We start from the raw sequence: 26,149 nt of genomic DNA, 5'->3' as shown, positions 1-26,149 counted from the left end.
TGTAGAGAAGGGGGTGTCTGGGTGTCAATGCCCTGTGTTTCTCAGAGCATGAGGTAGAAGTGATGAAACCGAACTGTCCTCAAGCTTCAGGCATTCAAAACTGTACCATGTGTTCTCCCTGGTCAGGGGAATCACGCCTCAGAGGATGTTTTTTTCTACTTCCCCTAAAGCCCAGGTAAAGACAGCTGTCAGAGCAGCTTAGGAAGAGGAGATTTCCTGGCTTATGGTGGTCATAAGTAGAGGGGGCTGCATCTCCAGTCAGATCCATTCTCACAAACCCCTCCAAATAAATGAGAAACCTTTTCCTGGGGAAAGGCAGTATTGGGGCTTCATGACAACAAAACACCCATGTGTGGGAGAGACTGGAAAGAACACAAAGACACTCCAGATGAGTGTGGGGCTTGTATTAGACTGCACTCTGTATCATCTCCAGCCCACCATGTAATAGTGACGGATGTGCCTCACCCTTCTGTTATCAGATGCTAGCTGGAGGCTGGGGGAGCACTCATGCTCAAGGTCACAGGGCAACAGAGTTCCCTTGTCAGCTTCTCCGCTCCATTTGCGACACAGCGAGCTCTCAGCTAGGCACGAAGCTCTAACTCATTCCCTCAACACACACCATGTCCATTGCCCTGCAGTACTATGCCGTAATTCATGTCTGTCAGGGGGCCAGATGAACTGCAAAACCCTGTCTCTGGGGGAGTCTGGGACATTATGTTTCCATAACTCCTAACAGCTAGGGACAGGTTTCAGATCAATCTCTCCCTTCATTTATAGCAGTGTTAAGAGACCAGACAGGAAGTGATGTCATCTTTCTCCATCCACCCACACCTCCCTTGGCATATGACATCACTCTCATGATTTCCAGCTCTGTCTGTATTTTTAAAGTACTCCTTTAAACTCTCCCTCTAAAGCATATTCAGCTTTATCTGCAAGAGATGTTTATTAGTATTTTCCAAAGAAACTGCTTTTCCTGAAAAGCTTGAGATCTTCCAATTTGGCGTTCATGGCAACAGCATTCCTGAGATGCTGATTAACGGCTCTGTGCTAACGCAGGAAATGTAGCCAGCTGCTTTCTGGAATTAGCAACTATTTAAGATAAACAGGGCTTTAGTAAACACTTTTTACTCAATCCCACATGTTCTTAGAGGACCAAAAACACTCAGAAACAGTATTTTTGCTTAGGAACACCTGAAAACCAGAACTTTGTACTGCAGTGCATATATGGACCGAAGTGGCACCCAGACTGCCAAGCACAAGTGAAGAGCAGGGATGGGTAACTCAGTTCTCTCCCCACTTCACTCCAGCTGCCTTTTGTGTACAGCACAGAGAGGGAGGGAGAAGCGTGAAGCTGGAACTGAAGTGGCTGCAGTTGAAGTTGGCATGCTGTCCAGATAGTAGCTAGGCTGCAGCACAGGAATGGAAGTCCCTGGTGCAAAGTTACATTCCAAGGCAGAGATCATTCTGCATAACATACAGGCAGATGCTCCTTGCATGACTTCGCACAGCCCAAACCTTCCCTTAGAGGTCGTACCCAGTACTGTCTCTGGTGCATGGCTACCAGCTGATGTCCCAAGGTAATGGACATTGTTGCTAGCACATCCATCTCAGCAGCGAGACTGCTGAAAACCTGACAGAGAAGGGAGTTGAACAGAAAAGTACAAACTTCCAAAATCAGACAAAAGTCAAAGGGGATTGCAGGTAGGAACTACACTGTCAGGATGTTCAGTATGCCGGCACCCAGGGAGCTGCAGCAGTCTGAAACGCCTGCTCCTTACCATGCTGTGGGAGGTTTATGCCTGAGTGTGTCCCAAACCCTCGGTCTCCTGTCAAAAGGTACAGTTAGGTTCAGACACAAGGTTTGCTCTGGGCTCCTGGGAAAAGTGGATATCCAGAAACTTTTAGCCAAAACTGAAACTAGTCAAAGGATGTATCTCTTAGGGGAGGAATGCTCCTCCAGCAGCATAGCTTCCCAGCCTGCGTGTGCTCAGGTGGCCTCTGCTCTGAGGGACGCTTATGGCCTTTCAAGAAACAAACTGGGGAAAAGCGGGCACATAGCATACCTGCACAAGTATTTTACTCACTCAAGGTTGCTCTGGAGTCTGCACATGAGAAAGGGAAGTCACACCATGTGAATGAAACCAGTAAGAACATCACTATTTCAACCCACCTAGCCTGTTCTCCAGCTCTGGCTCATGTGAATGCACAGAAGTATAACAGGTAAATTGGCAGTGTTCCCTGTCTTCACTGATCTCAGAGTATACTCTTCTGTAGTTAGTCCTGCATGAGGCAAGATAACTTTCTGGAGGAAATGGGATGGGTTTGGTTTTTGAAAAATGGCCTTCTCCCCTCCCCATGTTGCCCAGTCAGAAGTCACCATCACAGTCACATTGCGTACGCCCTGTGTTGGACAGGATCTTCACTCCATGAACTCTGCTTCTAGCCCAGCAATTTATGGCTGGGAATGAACAGATTTTTAGGAGGATATCCAGTCTCTGTGTTGAGATCCTCAGGTTTATAAAGCTTTTGCCTTGTTTGCTTCTGTCTCCTTTCATCACTCCACTGTGCAGTGGAGCAGTCAGGAGCCTTTCCAGCGTGTGGACCTAAACACAAGTGGCCAGTTTCCAGGAAACAGTAGCTTTACTTATCAGAAGAGATGTAATTGTGTGCCTCTAAAGCTGGCCCATTCAGCAGAAAGTAAGGCCAAAGGAAGGCAAGGGGGCACATACCCTAAGCCAGAGAAAGGTCTTGCATCAGGGAGAAGCATCCCAAGCTTACCCTCTGCCGGCCACTCAAACTCCGCAGCAGTAAAACCAAAGATGGTGACGATGTTCCGCAATCTGGAGTACGGTCAGAAGAGGTTCCAGCAGCACTTCTCTTACAATACTGTATGAAAACAAAAGGGATGCATGGCTGTAGATTTGGCAACGAACTCCCAAAGGTAACAAAGAGTTGAAAAGAGAGACTGATAGGTTAGGCTAGGAATACCAGTAAAGGTCTATCCCCGCAGCTCTGGGGTCTTCCTAGTGAAGAGCCCTGGCTCAGCACAGCCCCTCCCATGGAGTCTCTGAACATTCAAAGACTTCTTTGTTTGTTTGGAGGTAGGGGATAATCTGGGAAGGAAAACTGCAAGTAGCTTTTTTTGGAACAAGCCAGTAATGAAATTCCTTCGAGTTTTCCCAAATAACAATAGAGCTGGAGCATTCAGGCCTTCCCTTCTACTGACAAGGCTGAGAAGAACAGGGATGCATTGCAATTATGTTTGCCGGGATCCTTTTGCTCAGCTCTTCCATGTTCAGCAATTGTTTCAGGCGCTTTGGTGAAGTGCCAGGAAACATGTTTCGTCTCCCCCACCACGTGTCTCGCTCCACCTCGCTCATGCTGCTGGTCAGCTGCTGCCGCGTTCTGGGCTGCTGGTGGAGGCTTCTCTTCAGGACAAACCTCCTGTGCCAGCAATCATTCTCAGGTACAGGCCTTGGCAGAAAAAAACACCCTTTCTTTGTGTTCTCCTCTTTCCTTTCCCACCCGAACCCACAGAGCCCACCCACCGTTCTGCTCCCCACAATGCCTCTGCTGGTCCAATGCCTCTTCTGAGCACAGCCCTGGCCAACTGCAAAAACTCATCTGCCTTCTGCCAAATATCCCTGCAGTTTTTCCTTCCCCTGCTTTCTTTGCTCGGCTTCTTACAGAGGATGATAAATTCATTTTGTCTCTGACCTTGTGCACTGTTATTCAGAGGCAAGTCAAGCTCTGTGCCAGACACCGAGTGGGACAGAAGCCAGAGACAATGTGCTTCTCACCAAGCAAACAAATGTCCTTTCCATACACTCGCTCATGTCCACTGGAGATAGGCAACGGGGCCCCAGAGACCCTGGGGCAAAGCTTCCCCCACCAGACAATTTGGAGAAGTGGTGCTGCCACCGAGTGCAATCGCAGCCCTTTAGCTCTTTCTGAACCAGTGCAGAGCACAGCTGTGGAGCTCACGCGGTGGCTGCTGGCGTTCAGACAGACTAGGTGACACAGAACAGTGGCAGGCCACAAAGTAATGGCTGCTCTGTCACACATTGATTTGAATTGCTCAGTTGTACTGGAGCTCTTTAAGCTGCCCTTTGAGACTGGTAGAGGCAAAGAGCTCGAAGACGAGCAATGTGAACTGAATGCAAGATGCTCCTGCTCCTTAGCGTTCCCATTTCTGTGTTTGGTTTGTGCCTACTGCACAGGCAGTGCAAAAGAGCCAAGACCACGAGCCATGTGTGCTGCAGCCACCTCTGCTTCATGTTACTCCTCCGGCCAATGGAGAGACAGGCACTTCCAGAAGGTGGTATATGGAGAAAGATACTGAAGACTGAGAGGAACCGCTGCCCTCCAGGGTACCGTTGTCTTTATCAGCTAGAGAACAGGTCTAGATAGCAAGCTGAGAGCGCGTATTCCCTAAGCGTGGAATTGTCTAAGTCTTCTCCTGGAGAGAAATGTTTGTAGTCCATTTTCCTCTGCAAGATAGGCGCATGGAAGTACATAGCCAAGGAAAGGTGACACATTGCTGGAGCCATTTTTTGGAGTTGAGTATGACTATAGTTGTGGTGAAATAATGAGATGCTGCTAAAGCAGTCACTCAATGGAGCAGTAGTTATAACACAGCTTTTCTAGGCAGGTGTAGAGTCATGCATGGCAAATCCCCATCCAAGAGTCCACCAGACCTTCCTACAGCAGAGTTCGGTCTGCTGTAGGAACACTGTCTCTAGTAGGAAAATATCATCATACATTGCATGCTTATTTGTTCCAGTGCACTTAAACATAGCTAACACCTAGGAGGTAGGTACTGCAAAGACTGTCAGCAAGAGACATGAAGGCAATCAGGGTATAAGCTCTCTGTTATACACTATTAGCTCCAGAGCTTGGAGAGGTGGACACAGAGATTTTATTTGGTTTTGCTTTCTCTGAAGCTTTCAGCAGCACTGTACAGCACCAAACAGCACTGACTCTCTCTTCTCAAGGTTTGGAAGGATCTGTCTTAGGTCAGGCATCAATCTCTGAAACAAGGGGGGAAAACGCCACGTACTAAAAAACCCATTTTGTAAGTTAAGATTCCTTTTGTTTTGCCCTGTGAAAGCATTTTCGAGTCCACACAAACTGGGCCTGACAGCTCAGAAGAGCTGCTGCCCCTATTGTCACTGTTACAATGGCCCTGGGAGACTTGTGGAGATCAGCACTCCACTGCCCTGCATATCACAACCACATGTGCAGAAGCAGACCATGCCCAGAGAGTCTAGCCACAGGCAGGAGAACTGGGGAAACTCAGAGGAGATAAATGAGTCAGTGGCACAGCAGTGAGTAGGGTAGATTCCTCTTACAGCCTTGGCCTACATTTTCCCCTGCAGACCGGGCTGTTTTTGCACTCATTTCCTTCTTTTGCTGTTTCAAGGACAGCTGTGACGCCTGGAGAACTTCTAAAGGAGCCTCCAAAACTTCCTGATGCCCCTCTCAGTCCTTTGCTTCCATCAGTCTAAAATATCCACACCGCTGAAACTTTGCAGCTTATGGTAAAGTGCTATTCTTCCTCACTGCCTTCCCTCGGGCCTCACCCAGCAGACACCCCAAACTCGCCAGTGCTGACTGGAAAGGTCCATACACAACGTTTCTCTGCCCTTGCCACATCACAGCCTCTCGATGGGATAGATGCATGTCTGGTAAGAGCACACTGATTTCTTGAAATCATGCATTTGAGTAATTGGTAAGAAATCACTTAATCCCCTGCTAATTGTTTTGTTGTGACTCTGAAAGTTGAGACATAGTAGGAAACATTTACGACTGGGCAGACAAAGCCCCCAGGAATCCTTTGTTGGGAGCAACACCTCTTGACAAGAAAGATGTGAGGGTCAGGCAGACCCTTGCCTCTCTAGGAGCAAGGCTATGGAGACAGTTTCTGCAGGCAGAGAAGGTTCAGGTGGCAGAGATATAACTCTGGTACCTGCTTCAGGCAGCATAGCTAAATACTAGTGCTGCTCAGGGATAGTGAGCAGGACTCTCCTCTGAGCTCCAACACAGGCAGAAAGGTGCTGAGCAAACCTTCTGCCTCTGTGATGCTGAGGATGGGGATTCCTTGAACCCTTCCTATCTCTCTAGGCCCAGCTTGAGGAGAGCAGACAGGGCTCTCTCAGTACTGTCTTACCTCGAAGAAGCAGCAAGGCCCTGAGCCCTTGGTCTGGAAAGGAACTGCTCTTGCTCTACTGGGCACAGGCAATGGCTAATTGCTGTGCAGGGAACAGGCAACAGCTCTTACCTGTGTGCAGTGCCATGGGGACTGTATTGTCACTTCTCCTTGAATTTGAAGCCTGGTCTGGAGAAGTACAGCTGAGATTATGGAGCAAACTGAGCAGAGACAACACACTGGCTAGTGGGGGATAGAGACCTCCCACAGAGTGCTCATCCCTGTGACTTTTATCTTACAAGGCTCAGGTACTGCTGGAGCAACAAATGTGCTGTAACTACATATGCCCTAACAGAGATTCTTGGGTAGAGATTCAAGGAACTATTGAGACCTACTCTAGACGTAGGCACTACCGCACCTGAGACAGCAGTTGTCTGAGCCCAGTACTGTGCACCTCCATCATGTCAAAAGAGCAGGACAGAAGAAAGCCAAGTTCCAGGGTTATTTAGCCCCCCAAAGGACAACTCTAGGTTTTAATTCATGGCTTTCTTGGAGGAAGCAGCAGTCCCAGAGCAGGTACCTGTTTGGTTCCATTTTCATCGCTGGATCTAGTTTTAGAGTCAGATTAATCTCTTCTTTAGGACCTTTATGGGTTAACCAAAGCCTCAAGCACACATAATCTGGGGTGTTCACTGCCTTTTCCTGCCATTTTGGCACAGAGGCCAACCTAAACTTTATGCTTCCTGTACCCCAGCAAAACTGCAGGGAAGCCAGGATTTGGACCGCCAATAGTACTATCACTGCACTTTTCTTTTCTGAGTTCTCTGATGGCTGCCAATCTTGTGGGAATTCAGATAATCCAAAATCCCTCTGGTGTTTCATATCAGCCTTTTGACCTCACACATTTGTGTTGTCCTATAGAGTGGTTTGTCCCTGGGTAAGGCGGGGGGAAGGGTCCTCATCAGGAGAGAGAATCACCCTCAAACAAGAAGGCCTGTGCTTAGCGTTGTGACAACTGAGCTGCCACTTCTCCTGGAGAAAATTTCTCCAGCCAAGCTGGGACTATCAGAAGAACCCATCTGCTCCAGCGAGCCCCTATGCATGGCCAAGCACACTGAGAAGCTGGATTACCAACCTCTGCTGGGCCTGAGTTAGTACTGATGGCAAATGGAGAGAGCAGAAGCTGATGAGCAAGGTCATGTGCTCCATGGAATCTGTCGCTCTCCTTGGCCAGTGATCACCTTGCTTTGGGGCCATTTCCAGACCACACCTGCCCCTTTAATGGTGTGGAGCTGTGACTTCCTATCCATCTCTCTTTGCTGATCAGTGAGTCACCAGAATCGAAACCATGACAGGTGGCTGCACAGCACCTCTTGGAGGGAGGGCAGGAGGCAAAGGGTGGTTACAGAATCACAGAGCAGTTAGAGTTGGAAGGGACCTCTAGAGATCATCCGGTCCAACCCTACTGCTCAAGCAGGGTCAGCTAGAGTAGGTTGTCCGGGTCCATGTCCTGTCAGACTTGAATACCTCCAAGGATGCAGACTCCACAGCCTCTCTGGGAAACCTGTTCCAGTGTTCAACTGCCCTCACAGTAGCGTTTTCCTGGGTTCAAGTGGAATTTCCTTTGTTTCATTATGTACTCATTGTCTCTCGTCTTGTCGCTGGGCATCACTGAAAAGAGTCTGGCCTCATCCTTGTTACACCCTCCCATCAGCTATTTACACACATTGATAAGATCCCCCTGAGCCTTCTCTTCTCGAGGCTGAACAGTCCCAGCTCCCTCTGCCTCTGCTCATGTGAGAGATGCTCTAGTCCCTTAATCATCCTCGTGGCCCTAACGATGGTTTGCAAAAAATGTCCATGCCCCTGGATGAAGGATCCCTTTGGAAAGCAGAGCAGAAAACATATGCTGCAGCTTCCAAACTTACAAGGAAATAACCATGGGCAACATGACCGACAACTGCTTCTGCAACAGAAGTGGATCTTTCACCCGGCAGCTGCTTCCCTAGGCCGGGTAGCTTGACTGCAGGCAAATAAAACCCTGGCCCAGCAGATCAGGAGCTCTGTAGCCACCTCAAGCACCCACTGGCAAGCTGGCGGACTCTCTCTCAGCCTGGGCATGCGAGAGTTAACATCTCCAGCTCTCCTTGATGGAGTGCAGCCCAGCGCTGTCTGAACTGGCATGAACTATTGCTTAGTGCTCCAAATGGTTTCAAGCACATTCCAGCCAGGCCCCCAGAGCAGGGCTGTGTCCTGGCCAGACCAAACACCACAGTCTGTTTAACAACTGCCGTGCGAGGCACAGATCAAAGGCAGCAGTCAGGATGCCTGTTGCACACTCGCCGCCTTTTATCTCCCTGCCTGGGAGGCACGTCTTACAGCTACCCCAGTAAGTAGGCACAAGTCAAACCCTCCTCCCAGTCTATTTCTTGCCCTGGTGACCACAAGTGTATGAGGAACGTCGGCTGTTGGTCACACTCTTGTCTGAGAGGAAGAATTAACAAGTTAGGCAAGAGTTGATAAAGCACATTAAAGGTTATCCTACCACGGCTGATGGAGAACTCATCCGAGCCTTCCAGAGATGTGAGATGTGACACAACGGCACAAGCACACAGTGTGGTGAGTGGAGGTGAATCCTGGACTTCCCTTGCATCAAGTGTCAGCCAGTCTGCTCTGGGACTGGGGGGAGGAAGAAGCAGGAGGGAATGGCTGTTGGTCTGGGCCCTTGCCAGGCTTTGAGACTAGTGGCTGCCAACATCTCTCAGACACTCGCTAGGCCAGACTAAAGAGGCAAGGGGGGAGAGGGGAGAAGAGGGAGAAATTTCTTTCCTTTTCTTCCTCTGTCCTCATGGAAAAAGCTGTTGTCTAAAAATAAGCTGTAAGAGAGCTGCTGCCCAAGGGACATCACGTACGCAGCCTGGGGAGCAAGCTCAGGGATAGGGAACTAAGAACTTTGGGATCCAGCATGTGGGAAGGAGACTGGCTGGACCTGCCCACACACCCGGCATCTTCAAGCATCCAGAGGTGCTTCTGCTGGAACTCTCCAAAGGTCCCTGAAGTTCTAGTCAGCCAGAAGGGAAGCAGGACCAGAGAAGAAAATCATGGAGGAAAACCAACTCACCCTCCACTCACTCCAGATACTTGTCTTCTTAACAAAGAGCAAAGACCACTTCTTATTCTGAGCTGAAACCATTTTACAACATCAATGCGTTTGCCTTGCACTGTGCTTGGGAGAATTTCCATCACTGTCTGTGAACAGCTTACAAGTGACCAGAGATATATTCTGCCTGTTTTCTCCCTCTCTCTTCTATAACACATGGAAATGAAATTACTTTTTTCTTTTTGTTTTGTCTTCAGAATGGCTTCATAAGGAAACAAGATTTTAACTGTCATGCTGTGTTCCCTCTCTTCAGTAACTCTGATAATGCTTAAGTTAAAGTTTAAATTTCCAAAGTTTCAATTGACAGTAATTAGTCATAAATTATGCTAAGTACCTTCATGTTTCATTGAATTATAGGAGAGAGTCTACTGGTGCCCCCAGGGAGGAAAAGGTGCGAGCTTCTGTCTTGTTACAGAATGCACATGGGAAAGAGATGTTGCATCTGCCCTCAATGCAAGGGAAATGCTTGGATTGCATCTCATGCCTCATGAGGTACCAGCGTATCCAAACATGAGATTCTGATCCATGGGAGACTGCACTTCATCAGTTCAGCAGCTTCCTGAGAGGCTTAGTTAGCTAGGACCAGGAGCAGCTTTGCTGCAGGGTTATGTGGGGATCCTGCAAGTTCTTGCATCTCTGGTCAGTTGTTAACAAAGACTCTTTCTTAGAAGCGCTATCATTCAACAGACTATTCTACATTGCCCACTCAGCCAACATCAGCTCTTGGATTTGCTGCCCTGCTTCACTGTGTTCCTACTGAACTTGGGGCTCACTGATAATTTTCCATGAAAATATTTTTTCAAGAGAAAATCTGCTATGTAGACCACACACATTTTCAGTATTTCATTGAAAAAACATGAAAAATGCTTTGTTTTTTTCCAAAAGAAAGATCATTCTTAAAATTAAAAAGAAAAATTTTCTGCAGAAGAAACGTTTGCTGAACAGCTCAGCAGAGAGCTCCTGTGGTTGGGCCAGTCCTGAGCTATACAGCAACCACAATATACAGCTGAATTGGCTGCAGCAGCATCAGTTCTCAAGGAAAAGTGTCAGCTGTCTCTTCTCCATAGCCAAAGAAAATCAGAAAGGTCAGCTATTCTTCACAGCGTTAAGGCTGAGGAACTGCCCTCCATTCTTCAAAGGTCTTTGGTGACCAATTTTGAAAAAGAAAATGGAGAAAGCCAATAGAAGAGAGATTTCTAGATTTATTTTGCTTCTAACAAAAAAGGATGAGATGTTTGGAACACGAACATGGAAAGCAATTTGAGTGAGCAACCATTAACTGAGCGATTTTTATGATCCTGAAACTGGAAAGAGGGAGAACAGAAAAACAGAATAGACTTCAGTGAAGTCAAAGACTTGGTAGTTTCCTTGCTGGATTGGAAGTGTGAAAGCAAAAGGAGAACTGGCAGTTCCTGAAAGAGATTTCTGAGGGCATAAGTGCAAAATATCCCCATGCACAGGAACTAGAGGAAGTATGGCTAAATCGTAAGCTCTTCATTGCTCCTTACTTGCGTTTGAAGTTGCACAGAGACTGGAAACTAGGTCAGAGTAATAAGGACAAGGCTAAACGAACAGCATGAGCTTGTGCTGACAAAACCAAAAAGGCACAAAATGAAAGAAAACTGTCAAGGGACAGATCACAACAAGAAATGCTCTGTAAGTACTTTGTTAGTGAGAAGTAGACTAAGGAACATCTGCTTTGCTCCTCAGTGGAGAGGGGATGTTGTAGACAGATGATGTGGAGAAGGCCAACGTATTTTATATTTTCTTTGCATCTCTTTCTGCTTAAAAGGGCAACTGCAAGCACTGTTAGCAGCAGGAACAGGGGAAATGCTTGCAGGGTAGAGTGCACAGAGGAAGGTTACATCTCCTAAACTATCTGGGCTTAAGGAACACCATCCTGGTTAATCCAGAGGTGGCAGTTGCACCCAGGGCCACCAGCAAATCCAGTCATTTGGAGCATGGGGAGATACTGAAGACTTGGAAAGGACCAAGTGTAGAAGTTAACTTCTAAGAAGGGAGATAGGTGTCAGACAGGGAATCACGTATCAGTGATGGAACGAAGACATTTGTTTGGACACTACACTCTCAGGGCTCAAAGAAAGCAGGAAAGCCAGATTTTACCTCCCAGTAAAAAAGTTTTTCCTTACATATAATCAGAATTTTCTGTGTTTCCGCTCATGTCCATTGCCTCTTGCCCTTTCACCATGCGCCTCTGAGAAAAGTCTGGTTTTGTCTTCTCTGTACCCTCCCATTAGGTAGTTGTAGGCAACAGTAAGATCTCCCTCTCAACTTCTCTTCTCCAGGCCGAACTAACCCAGCCCTCTCAGCCTCTCCTTGTAGGTGCTGTGCTCCAGCCCCAAGAGCGCTCCATGGGCCTCGCTCCAGTATAGTCAATCTTTCTTGTACTGGAGAGCCCCAAACTAAATTTAAGCCTAGAGCACCAAGTATTTGCAACTAGTCTCCCATCCAAACACTAATTCAGCCCAGCCCTGCTTCTTCAGAGATAAAGCAAAACCCACATTCCAAAAACACCCTCTCCCCCACCAAGTTGTATTTACTTTCAGGAATGGAAGCTTGAAAAATGAGGACGATTTTTCAAAAGAATCTAAAAAATAAAATAATTTCCAGAGGACTATGTACTGAAGGATGCAAAAGCATGGGGATGGAGCAAATATACACAATTTGTCAGAAAAGACCTGAGAAAAAACAAGGGGGAGCAAGGAGAGCAAAGAGCAGGTACGGAAAGATCTTTAGAAGAAAGAAATACATCCGAGCTGTAAATTTGATAAACTCTTCACATATCCCCCCCCCATATCAGAGCATCAGACAGCGGCAAATGCAACACCATTTTCTAAAAAGAGTTCCAGAAGAGAGCTGGGAGCAACACCTGACATTGCTCAAAATAAAGCTAGTGGGGCTTTAAATAAATATACTTGGAGGCATTCACATAGGTTTGCAAGTGGGGCTCATTCCCAAGCAGAGCTACTGACCTTCTTGAAAGGATCATCAATGAGAGAAGGGAAATCCCATTGATAAAATAACCTTGGATCTCCAAAAGGCATTTCAGAGAGTAAGATGCTATAGTAAAAGATGGAAAAGCCTTGTGTGAACAAAAAAGAATGATTAAAAGACCTGGAAAAAAGTGTGTTCATAGTGGGGAGTTCACTACTAGAGCTCTGCAGGGACCAGCACTGCCTGTCTCCTATATAAACAACCTGAAAAATAGGATGAAAAGAGAGGTGTCAAAGTGGTCTAGGGCAGTAGGGAGACAGATCACTGGGAAAAGCAGCAAAATGATCTTAAGATACTGAGATGCCTGGTGGCAAAAAACACAAGAAATTAAGTGCAATTGAGTGGAAAGCAATGAACATGGGGAAAAGGATTCATACCTTTCATACCACACACTAAACAGCAGTCTGATCTGACTATTACCACTCAGAAAAGTTAGGATTATAATGAACAGTTTTATGAAAACATCACTTCAATTCTCAAAAATAAACAAATCAAATGTTGAGGAAAGAACAGAGAATAAAACACAGAATATCAGGTGCTATTGTGTGAAATGATGGCTTTCCAACATCTTGAATGTCATGTTCAGCTCTGGTCCTCCTCATCTCCCATCTCAAAAAGGATATAGCAGAACTGAAAAAGATAGTCAAGGATGTGGAATGTTTTCTTTGCTAGGAACAATTAAATAAACAAGGATGACTGATGGATAATATGTAAAGTCACGAATGTCATGGGAGGGCAAAGATGAAATGGCTGTCTGCAGTATCTTTCCATACAAAAGCCAGAGAAGATCAGATAAAACTCACTTAAGGCAGGCTCAAGCCTAGCACAGAGTGGTAATACTCCACATAACGTGGTTCATCTGTGCAACTCCTTGCCACAGGACACTGTGATAAAAACATTTTGCATGCATTCACGTAGTGATCAGACAAATAAATGGAAGATGACTCCACTGAGGACTTCAAATATAGATAGTGCATTTTTCTCAGGAAATGTCTAAGTTGAAAACTGCTAAGGGCTGGGTAAGTATTTGGGGAAAGTATCCTATATGCTTTCTCTGTTCCTACACGCTTCCCTTAAGCAACTTCTGTCAGACGCTGCTGTAAAAATTTATTGGGCTAGATGGCCATATATTTTGACCCAGTGATTGATTGTTTTTACATTTAACTTCAGCATCCAGAACAATTCCTTAATAGAATTGCAGACAGCCCTTTCTTAAGTATTATGTAAGCTAACAAGGAGCTGTGAACATTTTTTTTTTTCAGAACAAATGTTGACAGTCCAATCTAATTTCCATCTGCACTGGGTCTGGTAGATAGGCGAAAAACAGCTGGTCTCTGTTAGCTTGACTTGAAAATGGCTGTAGACTTTGTATCATATACATCCTCATTAGGGGTTAGAAGAATGTGGTAGAACATCGCTATTGGGATGATCACAAACCATACTGAGAGAGTAAACATCAATGGACAATTGTCAATACAGAAAATTGTAGGAAGCAGAGTTTGTAGCAATCTCTTGGGTCCACTTCTACTCAGGGTTTTCACCAGGGGCCCAGATGACAGAAAGGGGAAAGTGTGTGTGATAGAAAGTTAAGACAGTCCGTCACTGGTGCTCCAGACCTCAGGCATTGCCGGCACCTTTATGTGCAGTACTACCTGGGCCTGGCTGCTGAGAAGCTCCTGTGAGCCAGAGAGTTCCTATGTCCAGGATCCTGGAGAAGAGGCAGGGCCTGAAGGGCATCCCCAGGTCCCTGAACAGTTGGCAGCTTGGAGGTCAGACTGCAGGAAGAGGGGGTCTGACAAGCATAGATTAGGGGAAGAGCCAGCCCGTCACCAGTGTGTTAGAGGCTTGATGGAAATGACCCTGTCCTGCTGGGTCCTTGTGAAGCCTCAGAGAACTTCCCTCGCCCTTTCTTCAGGTCCCTCCTTGGAGAACAGAATAGGTGCTTCTGGCCCCGAAGGGATGCACTTCACGCCAGGCTGCCTGTTGGCCCACGACTGCCTGAGATGAAGGCTCCCTTCAGTCATCAAGTGGATACTGGAAACCCGACCCTCAGGTGCCTGTGGTTTGCATCACGGCTACAGATACGTTCCACCTGTGGTTTTTTAAGTAATGTGGCTTTGTTCCCCCTCAGCTCCCAGGCAGCCTGAGGCTGGTGTGCTGCAGTCTGACCCTGCTATGGGCAGGAGCTCTCATCTGCTTCCCACATGTCATGATAACTGTCTGAATCTCCCTTGCCCTGTGATGTCTGTCCTTCACCAGAACGGCGGAGAAGCAGGAACACAGATGTGTGAGGCTGTTCTGGAGCCTGTTACAGGCAGCTTATTGTAGCTTAAAGCTAGATGCTGTGGCCGTGCTTCCAGGCCTGGCTGAGGTGCAGGGGGGAGGCTGCCCGACTGGCCCAGGAAAGGCAGGCGAGCCAGGGTAGGCTGAGCGACTCACAGCCAAACGCAAACTGTGCAATGGGCTCGGCCTCCGTGAGCACCAGCCCCTCCCTGGGCTTAGCTTTCCATAGAAGAAATGGCTGGGTGAGAGCCCACAGGTAGACCCTGTGGACAACCGGTGACTGGGATAGCAGACTGGAATTGGGGCAAGCCACTTGGCAGTGCAGTGTAGCCTCAGAAACTAGGGTATGTCAAATATGCCTTAGGTTCCTGATTTTCCTTCTGAGACATCTGATGCCACAGAGACACTGCATTGGGCAGGACGCTGGCTTTCATCCAGACTGCATTCCTGATGGAGAATCAGTAGGCAGTATTACGTTGCAGCCAACCGCACTCAGATCTCTGGTACAAAGAGGACCCTTCCCATTTTGACATGGCAATGTTTCCTGGTACCGTGTGTCTCACACAGCCAACAGTCTGGAGGCCAGGGCCGATCAGACCCAGCAGAGGCTCCTTGGGAAGCCACTGCTTCTCTTTCACTGAACAGGGGTTAGACACCCTTGGGACGCAACACTTACATGTGGAGTAAGTGCAGAGTTCAGAGAGCAGTCTGCATCAAGGAAACAAAAACAAGTTTTCCCCTTAGCAAAAAGGCTTTCAGCAGAGATCAGGAAAAGAAGACAAAATATGAAGATGACATGCAAACGTTTTTCAGTGTCTGGGGCCAGCTGCTCCCCCACCACGTCTGTATGCGACACAGACCACTGCACAAGCCCCACTGCAGAGCACGGCATCCCACCAGCGAGACGGTCACCAGGACAAGACTGCCAAGCTTGGGGCCTGCCGCAGCCCATTCCTCCAGAGCGGTGCCAAGCTGCAGACAGAATGACAGAGACCGTGCAGTCAAACTTTCCTTTGCTGCGGTCAGATGAAAGGAGTCACAGGAATATGTGGAATACATCCTGGTTTCCATCTATAAAAGGAGATAATCAAGCCATGACCAAAGCAGCCTTCCTGAGCAGACTGGGCAGCTCTGGGGCTCTCCCTGAGTGAATCCTGTTTCCAGGGGATGGAAATGGAGCATCGGTGAAGGAGACAGGATGCAACGAGCCAGTTCCCCTCTGCAAATTCAGTGTATCCTGCAATAAACTGTTCCTGCACCCATTAACACAGCAAAGCTGATAAGAGTTTTTCCATAACTCGCTGCTCAGATTCAAGAGCCGTGGGTAGTGCTACTGCCCCTGGATATAGTTGGTGGTGACAGGAGATTCTCAGTAGCTACCTGAGACAAGTTTGTGGCTTGGGAGATTTAGACCTAGGGCATGAGGAAAAATCTCTTTCCAGGTTGCTGGTGCAGCTCTGCAACAGATCACTAGAGACATAGGGGATCTCCATCCTTGGGGACTTTCAAGACTTCTAGGTAAAGACAAGGCTGACCTAGTGTTGGCCCCGTGCTGGAGTTTGGACCTCCAGAGGCCCCTTACACCTCAGTCTTGTGATTCTGGGATCCTGAGGGAGCCCAGGAATTGTGGGTTCTTTGTGCTTTTTACTGGAAAGTTAACTGAAGAACATTTTAGGTGTCCTCAGTTCCCATCCCCCCGATGTGGATACTTGTGGTAGCAAAGTAAATAAAGTGGTGACCAGGTATTATCAGTGCTGGTTTTGGCTGTTAGTTCTGCCAGGTGAGTTCTGCACTGGGACTGAGGAGCACCAAAGAAGATGGGAGCACCAGGCAGCAGATGGGAGTTTCCACACTCCTAAAGGAACTCCAAGATACAGTATCTGTGGCACAGCAGGGCCTGCAGCCAGTGCCTGGAAAATACGGAAGGCCCCATCAGAGAATACCAGACCAAAGCAAAGAGTGAAGAGCAACTGAAAATACTCAAGAGCATAGTCATGGCATGATTATGCTCATTATAAGCTATTTCATAACAATAAGGTCTAAAGATGCTGCCCAGTGCCATGCTCTTTTTGGTTGAGGCTGCCGGAAGCCTTGGATTTCAGTGCTGTCTTTAACGATTTACACAAAATTTTACCCCTCAGTGCCGCAACCATCCACATTCGAAAGTGTTGTTTGGGGTGGGGGGGGGGGACATGAATCAGAGTATCTTGAAGACAAAAATTCCTTTCCCTAGGAGCAATTTACAGTTCTTGCCATGGGAGCCTAATGTTTTGTCTTCAAGTCTTCCAGATGAACCAACAAAAAATTCATCACATTAAAAGGTCATTGGTGGAAAGAGCAGACACAGACAGCTGCCTCCACCAGCACTCACTTGGGCTGTGCAGCACAGCACAGGAACCAGCATTCCTCACTGTTCATGTCCTCCAGGTAATTAGGAGCCCAGGCTTCGTCCCTCACTGCACATGCCAGTGATGACCTCACCCCAGCGAAAGGATGCTGCTGTTTAATGGAGCATAAACCATCAAGGTAGAGGGAGGAGGGAAGGGGAACTGGCCATTCAGTCCCCGAGCCCAGAGCCTGTTGTGGTAACTACTTCTGTCAACCGTTTCCCCACGGTGCTGCTTCCTGCTAAGCCAAGCACTATTCCTTCTGCCTGGGTGATGGCCCTCACCAGTACAAAACGCACGGGAGTGGGGAGTTCTTTGGCTTCCTGCTTTGTCCCTGTGTATTTGCCCCAACTTGGCATTGGCAGTGGGACCAAAAGGGACATCCTCTGCCAGTGACCCACCAGCCAACCTCATTTCTGGCAATGACCTCCCTTCCTGAAGCAGGAAGGGAAATTAAAGCAAAGTGAAGTCCCAGCAGGGGAACAGACTGGGTCAGCTCTACCCACAGCCCAGCACATGCCACCACGATCACACAGTGCCTGGGAGAAGGGCAGACCCTAGAGTGCACCAGCAGCCGTGGGGCCGACAGGCAGAGCTCCGCTCCCACGGACACACCAGAACAGTCCATCGGCTCCTTGGCCAGCAGCCTCGTTAGATTCTAGCTGGTGCAATGGGACAGTGTCAGAGTGGTTTAAACCAGCTGAGCCCATTGCCAAAGTGTCACAGAAGCTTTCTGAGACTGCTGTGTGTCATGCAAGTCATCAATGCTACTGGCACCCCTCCTCAACAGCTGCTGGGTCATCCCATGTCCCCAGCTGCCAGGACACACCATGTCCCCCTGTGACTCCATGTACCACCCCACCCAATGCCTTACTTCTTTGGCACCCAGGTCTTTTGTTGCTCCTCAGACACCAGCATCCTGTCCTTCCCAGAACCACATTCAGCTCTCATGCTCTGCCTTACATCCCACCACCATAATCTAGCACAGCATCACAAAAAGCATTCCCAAAGATGCCCATGCCTCCCACTTCCATCCAGGCTTTCCATCAGGCTGCTTTGCATCACCTACCCATGCCACCATCGGGGCAGCTACAACCAGTCACAGAGGAGGTCTGGCCATGTCCAGTCAAGGAGCAGCCAATTGAGCAAGCAGCATGCGGGAGAAAGACCAAGAATCAGAACAACTGGTTCAAACGGGGAGGCAAAGAGTGGGCATAACAGGCAAGTGAAATGAAAATGATCCCAAGGGCTCTGTGATGGGCATGAGGGTCTTCCACTTCAGGGGAACCCTGCTCAGGCTTCGCCAGCATGTGTTGGTCGCTGGTGCCACCGAGCGGCAAGACTTCTGTGTTGCACTGCACGCTGCCTTCCCGTGACTGCACAAACCCCAGCACGCTGCTGCCACAGAAGGCGTGTATTCATGTATTCACATCTCATCACCCCTACAGATGTGTGTGACCAAGGAAAACCCCAAGACACCACGATTCCCCCCATCCTACAGTGCCTAGGAGAGCTGACCATGCCATAGCATTGAGAAAAGATAAGGAAGATAGGAAATGGTCCAAGCTGCAAACACAAACACTCCCCAAGTGTTTGGTCTCAAGGCACAGCTGACTTTGAAAAGGATCAGCTCCTACTGCTACATCTCCAGCACCTATGTTTGACCTTTCATCATTAATCAAATGTCCTCCTATGACTTAAAATGTCCCGCAATTGGTCCCTATGTACTTAAATTAGATCCTCAGGTCATTACTAAAATCCTCAGGAACCCCAAAACTTCTCTTAAAGAAGTCCAGGTACAATTAGGTGTCTTGAACATCTCCAAAACCATACCCTAGTATGCTCCCTGTTTTAAAATAAGCCCACAGGGATGGATGAGATGGGCCAACCTGGAACATGAGGAAACACCCAAATCCAGAGTTAAAAGAGATTGGAAGGACTGGGTAGGTCCTATTGGAGCAGGTGCATCTGCTATTGATGCAGCGAATACTGAAGTCGTAGCTAATAAGCTTTCTTATGGTATCAGAGAAGTAGGAAAACTGGATGCACCCCTAACCAATTCTTTCAACCGACTGGGCACTGGACAGTGGGACATTAGTGAAAATCCTCCAACATGGGGAAATGTTGTAGAGCATGATAAATTAGTTATGCTTTCAAGTATTCAGTTTTTGGAAAATAATGTAGCTATGGCCATGCAAGCTCAAAATCTATTACAGATTCTCATTGTTGGCATGATTAGACAAGCTAAAATGGGTCAAATTCCTATAGAGGTAGTACCATGATCATCACATTCCACAGACATCATAAGCCATACACAGCCTCTCTATATGCCCAGGAACTGCTGTGTTAACAGTCTTCTTGAAGAATAGAAACACTTCTGATCAGATACCTTCAGCTGTGCCATCTCAAGATGAATGAAAACTAATAAGGTGAGTGAAGGACCAGAAACTGAGCTCTAGAGATCTGATTCAATTAACCAAAGCCTTCCTCTCTCCACCATGCACCCAGCACACAAACATGCATACATCTGACCCATGCAAACACAGTGTAGGATCACCAACCAGCCCTTGAGGTGGAGTATGGAGCATAGTGTGCTGTTTCCTCCGTGCCTGTAAGGCTGTGGCAGGCAAGAAGCCAAAGCAAGCATGCTGAAATTGTTGTTTTACAATCCCATGGAAGGGGATGAAAAGCAAATGGAGAAGGTGAGGAATGTACTGTGCACACACCACTTGCTCTGTTCAAGCTGACGGCTCCTCCATACACACCCTCTGCACATTGGATGGAGCTGTGCCAGGGGTGACGCCATGGAAAGAAGCCCATGGCACCGGCCAAGCGGTACAGAAGTGGTTCTGTTTCTGCTGGGCTTCTGCTTTGTCCACTGCCCATTCAACTTACAGCTTAACCTGTGAAGCTTGGGTTGGAATCAATTTTCCCTCCCACACTCAGAGTAAGTTCTTGTCCTTCCTGCCAGCAAGGCCTGACAAACACTTGCTGTTACCATTCATCCACTTTTATGTCATGTCAGCCAACATCTGCCTAGAGGTTTTGTTTCCATAAAAACCACATACAAACCATATGGCCTTGACTTACTATGGCCCTATCTGGCATCAGCGCTACCCACAACCCACCTAGATGTCCTCTGCAAGCATAGCCCAGCTGGACCAAGACAGCTCTCTCAAAGCTGATGTGGAAAAACAAACTCCTACATCAGATTCCAAAAAACTATCTTCTTGCAGTCCCCTCCTCTGTGACCTGGATTTCCTTCACCAGCAGGCATCTAGCAGGATGGACTGAGGAAAGCGGTATTTATGTAACTGCCCAGTGTTGGCCCAGCTGGCACTCAGGAGCTGCTGTGAGCAAGTTCAGGTGCATGTGATGATGTTCAAAGTCCCCTGAAGTGTGAAGCATGCATGTGGGTGGCTCCTTCCCCTGTAAACTAGATTTTCCTTTGACATCTCCTCCATAGCTTGCTTGAAGAACAGCCTGCATGTCCCAAAAGCTTGTCTGTTTTTTCCAGCTATGCTAGATAGTCCAGTAAAAGATATTAGCTTCACCTTACTTTGGCGTGTTCTGATGGCACATGCTGAACACAAAGAACAAAACCAGTCCTGTATCTGTACGCAACAGATACGGCCCAATACTAGGGACCAGTGATGGTTCTCAGAGGTGTCTGTGGCAGCAGAAGTATTGTCCAGATGGAAGTTCTCAGCTATCTACACTGAGAAATGCAGAAGCACACAAAACCTCTGAAAACTCTTTTTTCAAACCTCCTCTGCCTTGCTTCATCTGTTCTGAGTAGTCTGGAGCTCATCTTCATTCTGGAACTTATTTCATGTATTCAGAGAAATCCTAAGGCTCCATGGACTTAGTGGTTAGCATGAGTACAGCAGTCATCTTACCTTCTATCGAAACTTTTGCTGTTGTATCCTCTGATTCCTCCACCAACAACCAATAGATGGAGTCAGTGTCCAGCAATATCTTTGAGCTTTTATAAGAAATTCTCATGTTGTACTCAAGTAACAGAATCTGAACTGACCCCACTACAAAACTGGAATCGCCTCTCAAAGCTCTTGAAAAATTCATGGCTACCTTCAAATGAAGTATTAATATGATGGGCTAGCACTTTCTAACCTGGCATGCAAATTCATTTGAATTTCTTTGGGGGTTTGACATTGGACCATAATAACCTTGTTTCTCTCATAGTTTCTCTCATTATTTGTTTTCAGTGCACAAGCCATTTGTGATACGTTAAATGTGACTATGACCCTTTTGCCACATCTTGTCAGCAGCAGAAGGGTCAGGTCCAGCTATCCATGGGTTATGAGGGACTTGGTTAATTTAAGTGTTCAGACATCTACGGGTCCACATACGTAGGGGTCTTCTTAAACTTAGCAAACGCTTGGATTTGGACACTCAGTCCCTTGTAGTTCGCCTGTTTGTCTGTCAGAGCCTCCCAGTTTGGAGCAGCATATTTTTTTACTTCTTTTACTTCTTTGTCACACCACTGCTCTACTCTTCCTCACGCAACAGCACAACAGGATGATTGCGATCCTTGTGGAGGGAGCTCATTCTGTCAATCAGCAGTATTGCCTAGGTGCTGGGCCAGGTTGGAGAGACAGAAGTTCACAATCACTGCCAGCTCCTGATGGGTACAAAAGGCACCTTTGAAAACCAGCACATTGCCACCAGCCACAAAGAACTGGGAGATGTGTTGAGGACTTGATAGCCAGTGTCTCCTGTCCTCAATGTTATTATAAGTGATCCCGGCCAGACCACTTGCACACATCCATCTCAGTAATTGTATATGAGTAGGGGAATCAGTGAACGAAATTCAAGAGAGAATAAGTGTGAATGAAGTAAGTCTTGCTTAAATAAAATCACCTGTTCAGTATCGCTCTGAGCTTCACTGCACAGGTCGTGCAAGTGGAAGGTGGGGTGGTCCTCTGACATTCTGCTAGGCTCTCTCATGACGTGTTAGGTTCTCTCAGGACATGTTGACTCTCTCAGGACACTGTTCTCTCTCTTCAGAGCGGGGATGCTGGAGGACAGAACAGCAGAGCTAGTGGAGCAGGGACCTTGTCAAAGGCGTCCATGCCCACTGACAGAGCTGGGCTCCTGGGCACTTGTGCTTTTGCTCAGACTGTGAACTCCTCGAAGCCCAGGTGGCAACATGTGAAGATGAGGACAGCAGTCCTTCTGCAGCTGTAGGTAAAGGACCAGGTTCTTCAGAAGTTTCCTTCAAAAGGGACCCTTATGAGCAGAGCCCCACCTTGTGTCACCAGAGAGCTCCAATATGGCAAGTTACCTGTGATTTATTCATATTCTCAACTGTAAATCAACCAACTGGCCCTTTAGTGAATCCATTATGACTGGCTGTAGGTAATATTACATTGCCGGAAGTCAAAAGCTTTGTAGGGGACCTTTGGCCTCCGAGGATGCTGACGGAGGGAGAGGTGACATTCACCCTAAGAAATGGTGCTGCAAGCTGAGATCACAGCAGGAGCAGGAAGAGCCAAGCAGCACAGGAGGGGCCTTGGATTGCTTGCTGAACTTGCAATGTCTAATATTAGCCATAGGTCTTATATTTTCAAGGACGGAGATCCCAGGATACCCTTCCCGTCTGTAGTCCCCTGGAGCAGCACACTCACTAGCAGTCCCTTGTGCTTTGTAACACAAATCCTGTCAGGCTACACAGTGCAGACAAAATGGCTCTTGGCTACTTTGGTCTGTCCTGAAAATAGAAACAAAGCTGCTCCCACATGTCTCCCCATAAAGCCGGGGACTGGAGGGGGAGGAGGCTGCATGGCATCTGAGAGTGCTTACGGTGTCCGCATCTCTTTTTTCTATTACGGACACAAAGCTGTAACTTTGGCACATGCCACTGAACTTTGGCACTAGGCAATAAGCTGCTTTCTCCTGACGCCTGAGGTTGCAAGGTCCAAGGACAAGAAAGTTGGGCTGATAAACAGTGAGGAAAATGTTCAAATGAAGCAGTGAAGTAGACGCCTGCAGCAAAAGTAGGTAAGTGGAATGCAATAAGCATTCAGCCAGCTGCTTTCTCTGCATGGTGTTTCTGAGGCCCTTCTGACTGCCAAGTAGCGGGGAGAAAAGGAGAGACGTGCTTTGTCATGTGCTGAACAGAAGCAATGGCATCATCAGAATAGAGCAGGGCTCCTACATTAGCTAAGGGGAGCACTTACTCAGCAACTTCTCCCCTACTCTACCAGCTGGTGAAAGCTGAACTTCCCCTATCTGATCTGAAATGTCTTCAGTTCTTGTCTGAACAGCTGCATCATTCTTGGCTTTCTGGAAAAACAATGGACAAAATTCAGTGCCTGATCCTCATCTTTTCATCTCAAGTTTACATGAAGAGCAATGCTCTGATGCCAGATGAATTCCCCTTGAACCAGCACCACCATGGGGGAGCAGGGTTTTGCTCTTGACCCTTAATAATAGGGATTTCGGTCCCATAGTGGCAGGAGCTTTAGAAATATTAATGACAGGTACAAAAGTCCTCAGGTCAGAGTGAATGTTCATTTGAGTTAACTGATGAATGCCTTAATATCAAATCTGCTTTCAAAAATCGACCCATGAGTAGTTCTTCTGTGCTGTGGTTATGGATGAATTTCTCCAAAAACAGTGAGCCTCCACCATGCTGTTGACAGACATATGTTTCCAATAGCGGAAACACCTGACTAAGATAATGCACATCTCCACAAGCAGTCTAGCTGTGCCTTAGGTTTTGGGTATCCTTTCTTTGTGAAATGACAGAGTCAAGAGTTGCCAGTTCCACAAAACCATTTTCCTTTTGAGGGAAGTTCTCCACATCTGAGACACACAGAACTTCATTTGAAAAATAATTTTCTTGAAACACAATAGCATAGGACCTGTTTATTAGTAAGGCACAGAAAACATGGAATATGTCAAAGGCTACTTTTTCTGGAATTATTCACCCTTTCTTTTAGACAAGAAGTATGTATTTTCCCTTTTCTGATTTCAAAACTGGTGCAAGAAAGTTTGGATCTGCCTCCTCCAGAAATGTGACTAATGCTTACTCATTTCTGTTGTGCTGTGTGAAAGAGAATAAACATTGCAGAATCCCTTGAGAGCAGAGAATTATCGGTGTCAGCTGCGCAGTACTGATCAGCATGTCCACAATTCTTCGGTTTGTGTTCAGTGACTCTCAGTCAGTAGGTAGCTGTAACTTGTTAATACAGGGCAGCTCACTCCCTTGTCCTTCAGCATCAGGTAGAGCACTGCAGCCCTGAACCAGAACACTTAGGCAAGGGGCAATCATGGGCGTAATTTTCAATAAGAAATATTAAATGATTTGTTCATGAAGGGCTTGATTTAAACCTGAGGAAATCAATGCAGGTTTCCCAGGAGGAAATATGAATCAGGGCTCAACAGCAAGACTCTTTCTGGAATGGTTTAGAGAGTAACTGAACAGCCACAGAGCAAACGATTAGGTTAGAAATCCAGGAAGACAACATCTTTTCAGGTATTTTGTCATTGTCAAATTTACCAAGGTGAAAGTCACTAGCCTGAAAGATTTTAAGCAGTTATTTATTTTAAATGAATGAAACAGATCATCACATGTGTCTATCCCTACTTCAGCCTCACCTCCTGCTTCTGCCAGCATCTTTCACAGCCAGAGCTAAGTTACGCTGCTGCTTGGAGTGGGCAGTGCGGATGCAGATCCCAGCGGAGGACCCTTGTGATTGTGAAGAGAGTGGGAACAGCACTCATCCCCAAGGCAGCGGCAATGCTGCAAAACAGCTGTGAGAAAGGGCTCTGTGGCAAAATGCTGGCTGGGGGTTATTGATGTAAACAGGTTATCAAAATTACTTAAAGATAGCAGTATCATAACAGAGGTCAACATTGCCTGCTGCATTACTGCAGCAGTGATAAAGACATAAGCAGGGTGCCACATCTTCTGCATTCTTGTCCATGACCACGTGGGAATTTTTCCTTTGGTGGAACCAAAAGTCATCATCAATTCTCAGCCTCGCATCAGGACCACAGATTTCATGCAGCACAGCTCACACTCCTGAATATCCAAGGGCAACGTTCATTGTTTGCCAGTGCTGGAAGGAGAGTGCCCATGAATGCACTCTTCCCATCTACTTAGCTGTATTAATATTTCATTGTGGGCTTTCTCATCACACTGGGCTCTTACAGCTATCTACTTAAAAAAACTGAGACTTATCTTCAGAGACTTTCTTTGAGCAACACATGGCCTTAAGCCCTTGCTTAATCTTCCCAGCCACAGCTGCTGAGCAGACTTTCCCATCAGCTGCATGATACTTGAGAAGTTCAAATTTAAAGTGGAAGTATTCCTTATTTAGTCAAAGTATCATTCTCTGATGAAAGCTGAGGTCTCTGCACACTTCCACTACAACTACTCATTTCTAAAATAAGTTTCCTTCATCTTCACTTACCTGCTGGTTGAGCTGTATCCACTAGCAGCAATAGCTAAATTATATTGAGATAGAACTGCTTTATTTCTGAGAAAAAAAATGTGTATCAACATCCATGCTTTTGTTTTTGCAGTCTTGGTAATTAGTAATATATAGGAACAGGACTGAAGATGTCCTGATGCTCAGACACGAACAGAAGACATGTTCAGAAAGAAATGTCGCTGATATGCCAGAGTTGAGTGATGAAACATTTATACTAGATGCTTTTGTGCTAATGAAGAATGCAGACAGAACTGCAACACTTGTTTCTCTCATGCTTATTAATGAAATATCAACTGTGTGGACATGACCTAAGTATGTTTAAATCCACAAAAGTGGCTGATGATAAATTCAGCTAAAAGAATGGCAAACAGACAGGCAGCAGGGCTTGTGGGCTTAATCTTTGCTTGGACTGTCGTGGCAACAGAGCTGTTTACAGCATGAGACATCTTCATTCTGCATGTCAGGTAACATGCATCCACCCTGGATTTTCCTGCTGATCATTTTCATTTAACAGTTTCCTTGTATTCCCTTGTGATTGCTGCAGTCCCCAGTTGGCTGAAATCTTGTGCACACTATGTAACTTCATCAAAGCTGGGACTGTCTTTGTTAAATTAGGACTGTGTGAGCAGGCTCAGTATGCTTCTGCATGACTGTTAAGCAAAGAAGGAAGGGGGACCATAAAGCCAAGAATAAG

At 47.0% G+C, this 26,149-nt stretch overlaps 1 long non-coding RNA gene across 1 annotated transcript in view; it reads right to left on the bottom strand.

The window, feature by feature from the left end:
* Positions 1-26,149, bottom strand: part of LOC135323615 (uncharacterized) — a 55,423-nt gene that overhangs the window by 24,237 nt on the left and 5,037 nt on the right. The window contains exon 3 of the long non-coding RNA XR_010385085.1: positions 2,779-2,886. This is a non-coding gene — a long non-coding RNA (uncharacterized LOC135323615). The remainder of the gene's footprint in view (positions 1-2,778; positions 2,887-26,149) is intronic.

This window comes from Dromaius novaehollandiae, chromosome 25 (assembly GCF_036370855.1).
Source record: "Dromaius novaehollandiae isolate bDroNov1 chromosome 25, bDroNov1.hap1, whole genome shotgun sequence".
Classification (NCBI taxonomy): Eukaryota; Metazoa; Chordata; class Aves; order Casuariiformes; family Dromaiidae; genus Dromaius; species Dromaius novaehollandiae.
The sequence above is the reverse complement of the archived record's forward strand: the minus strand, read 5'-3'. Positions and strand labels throughout refer to the sequence as shown.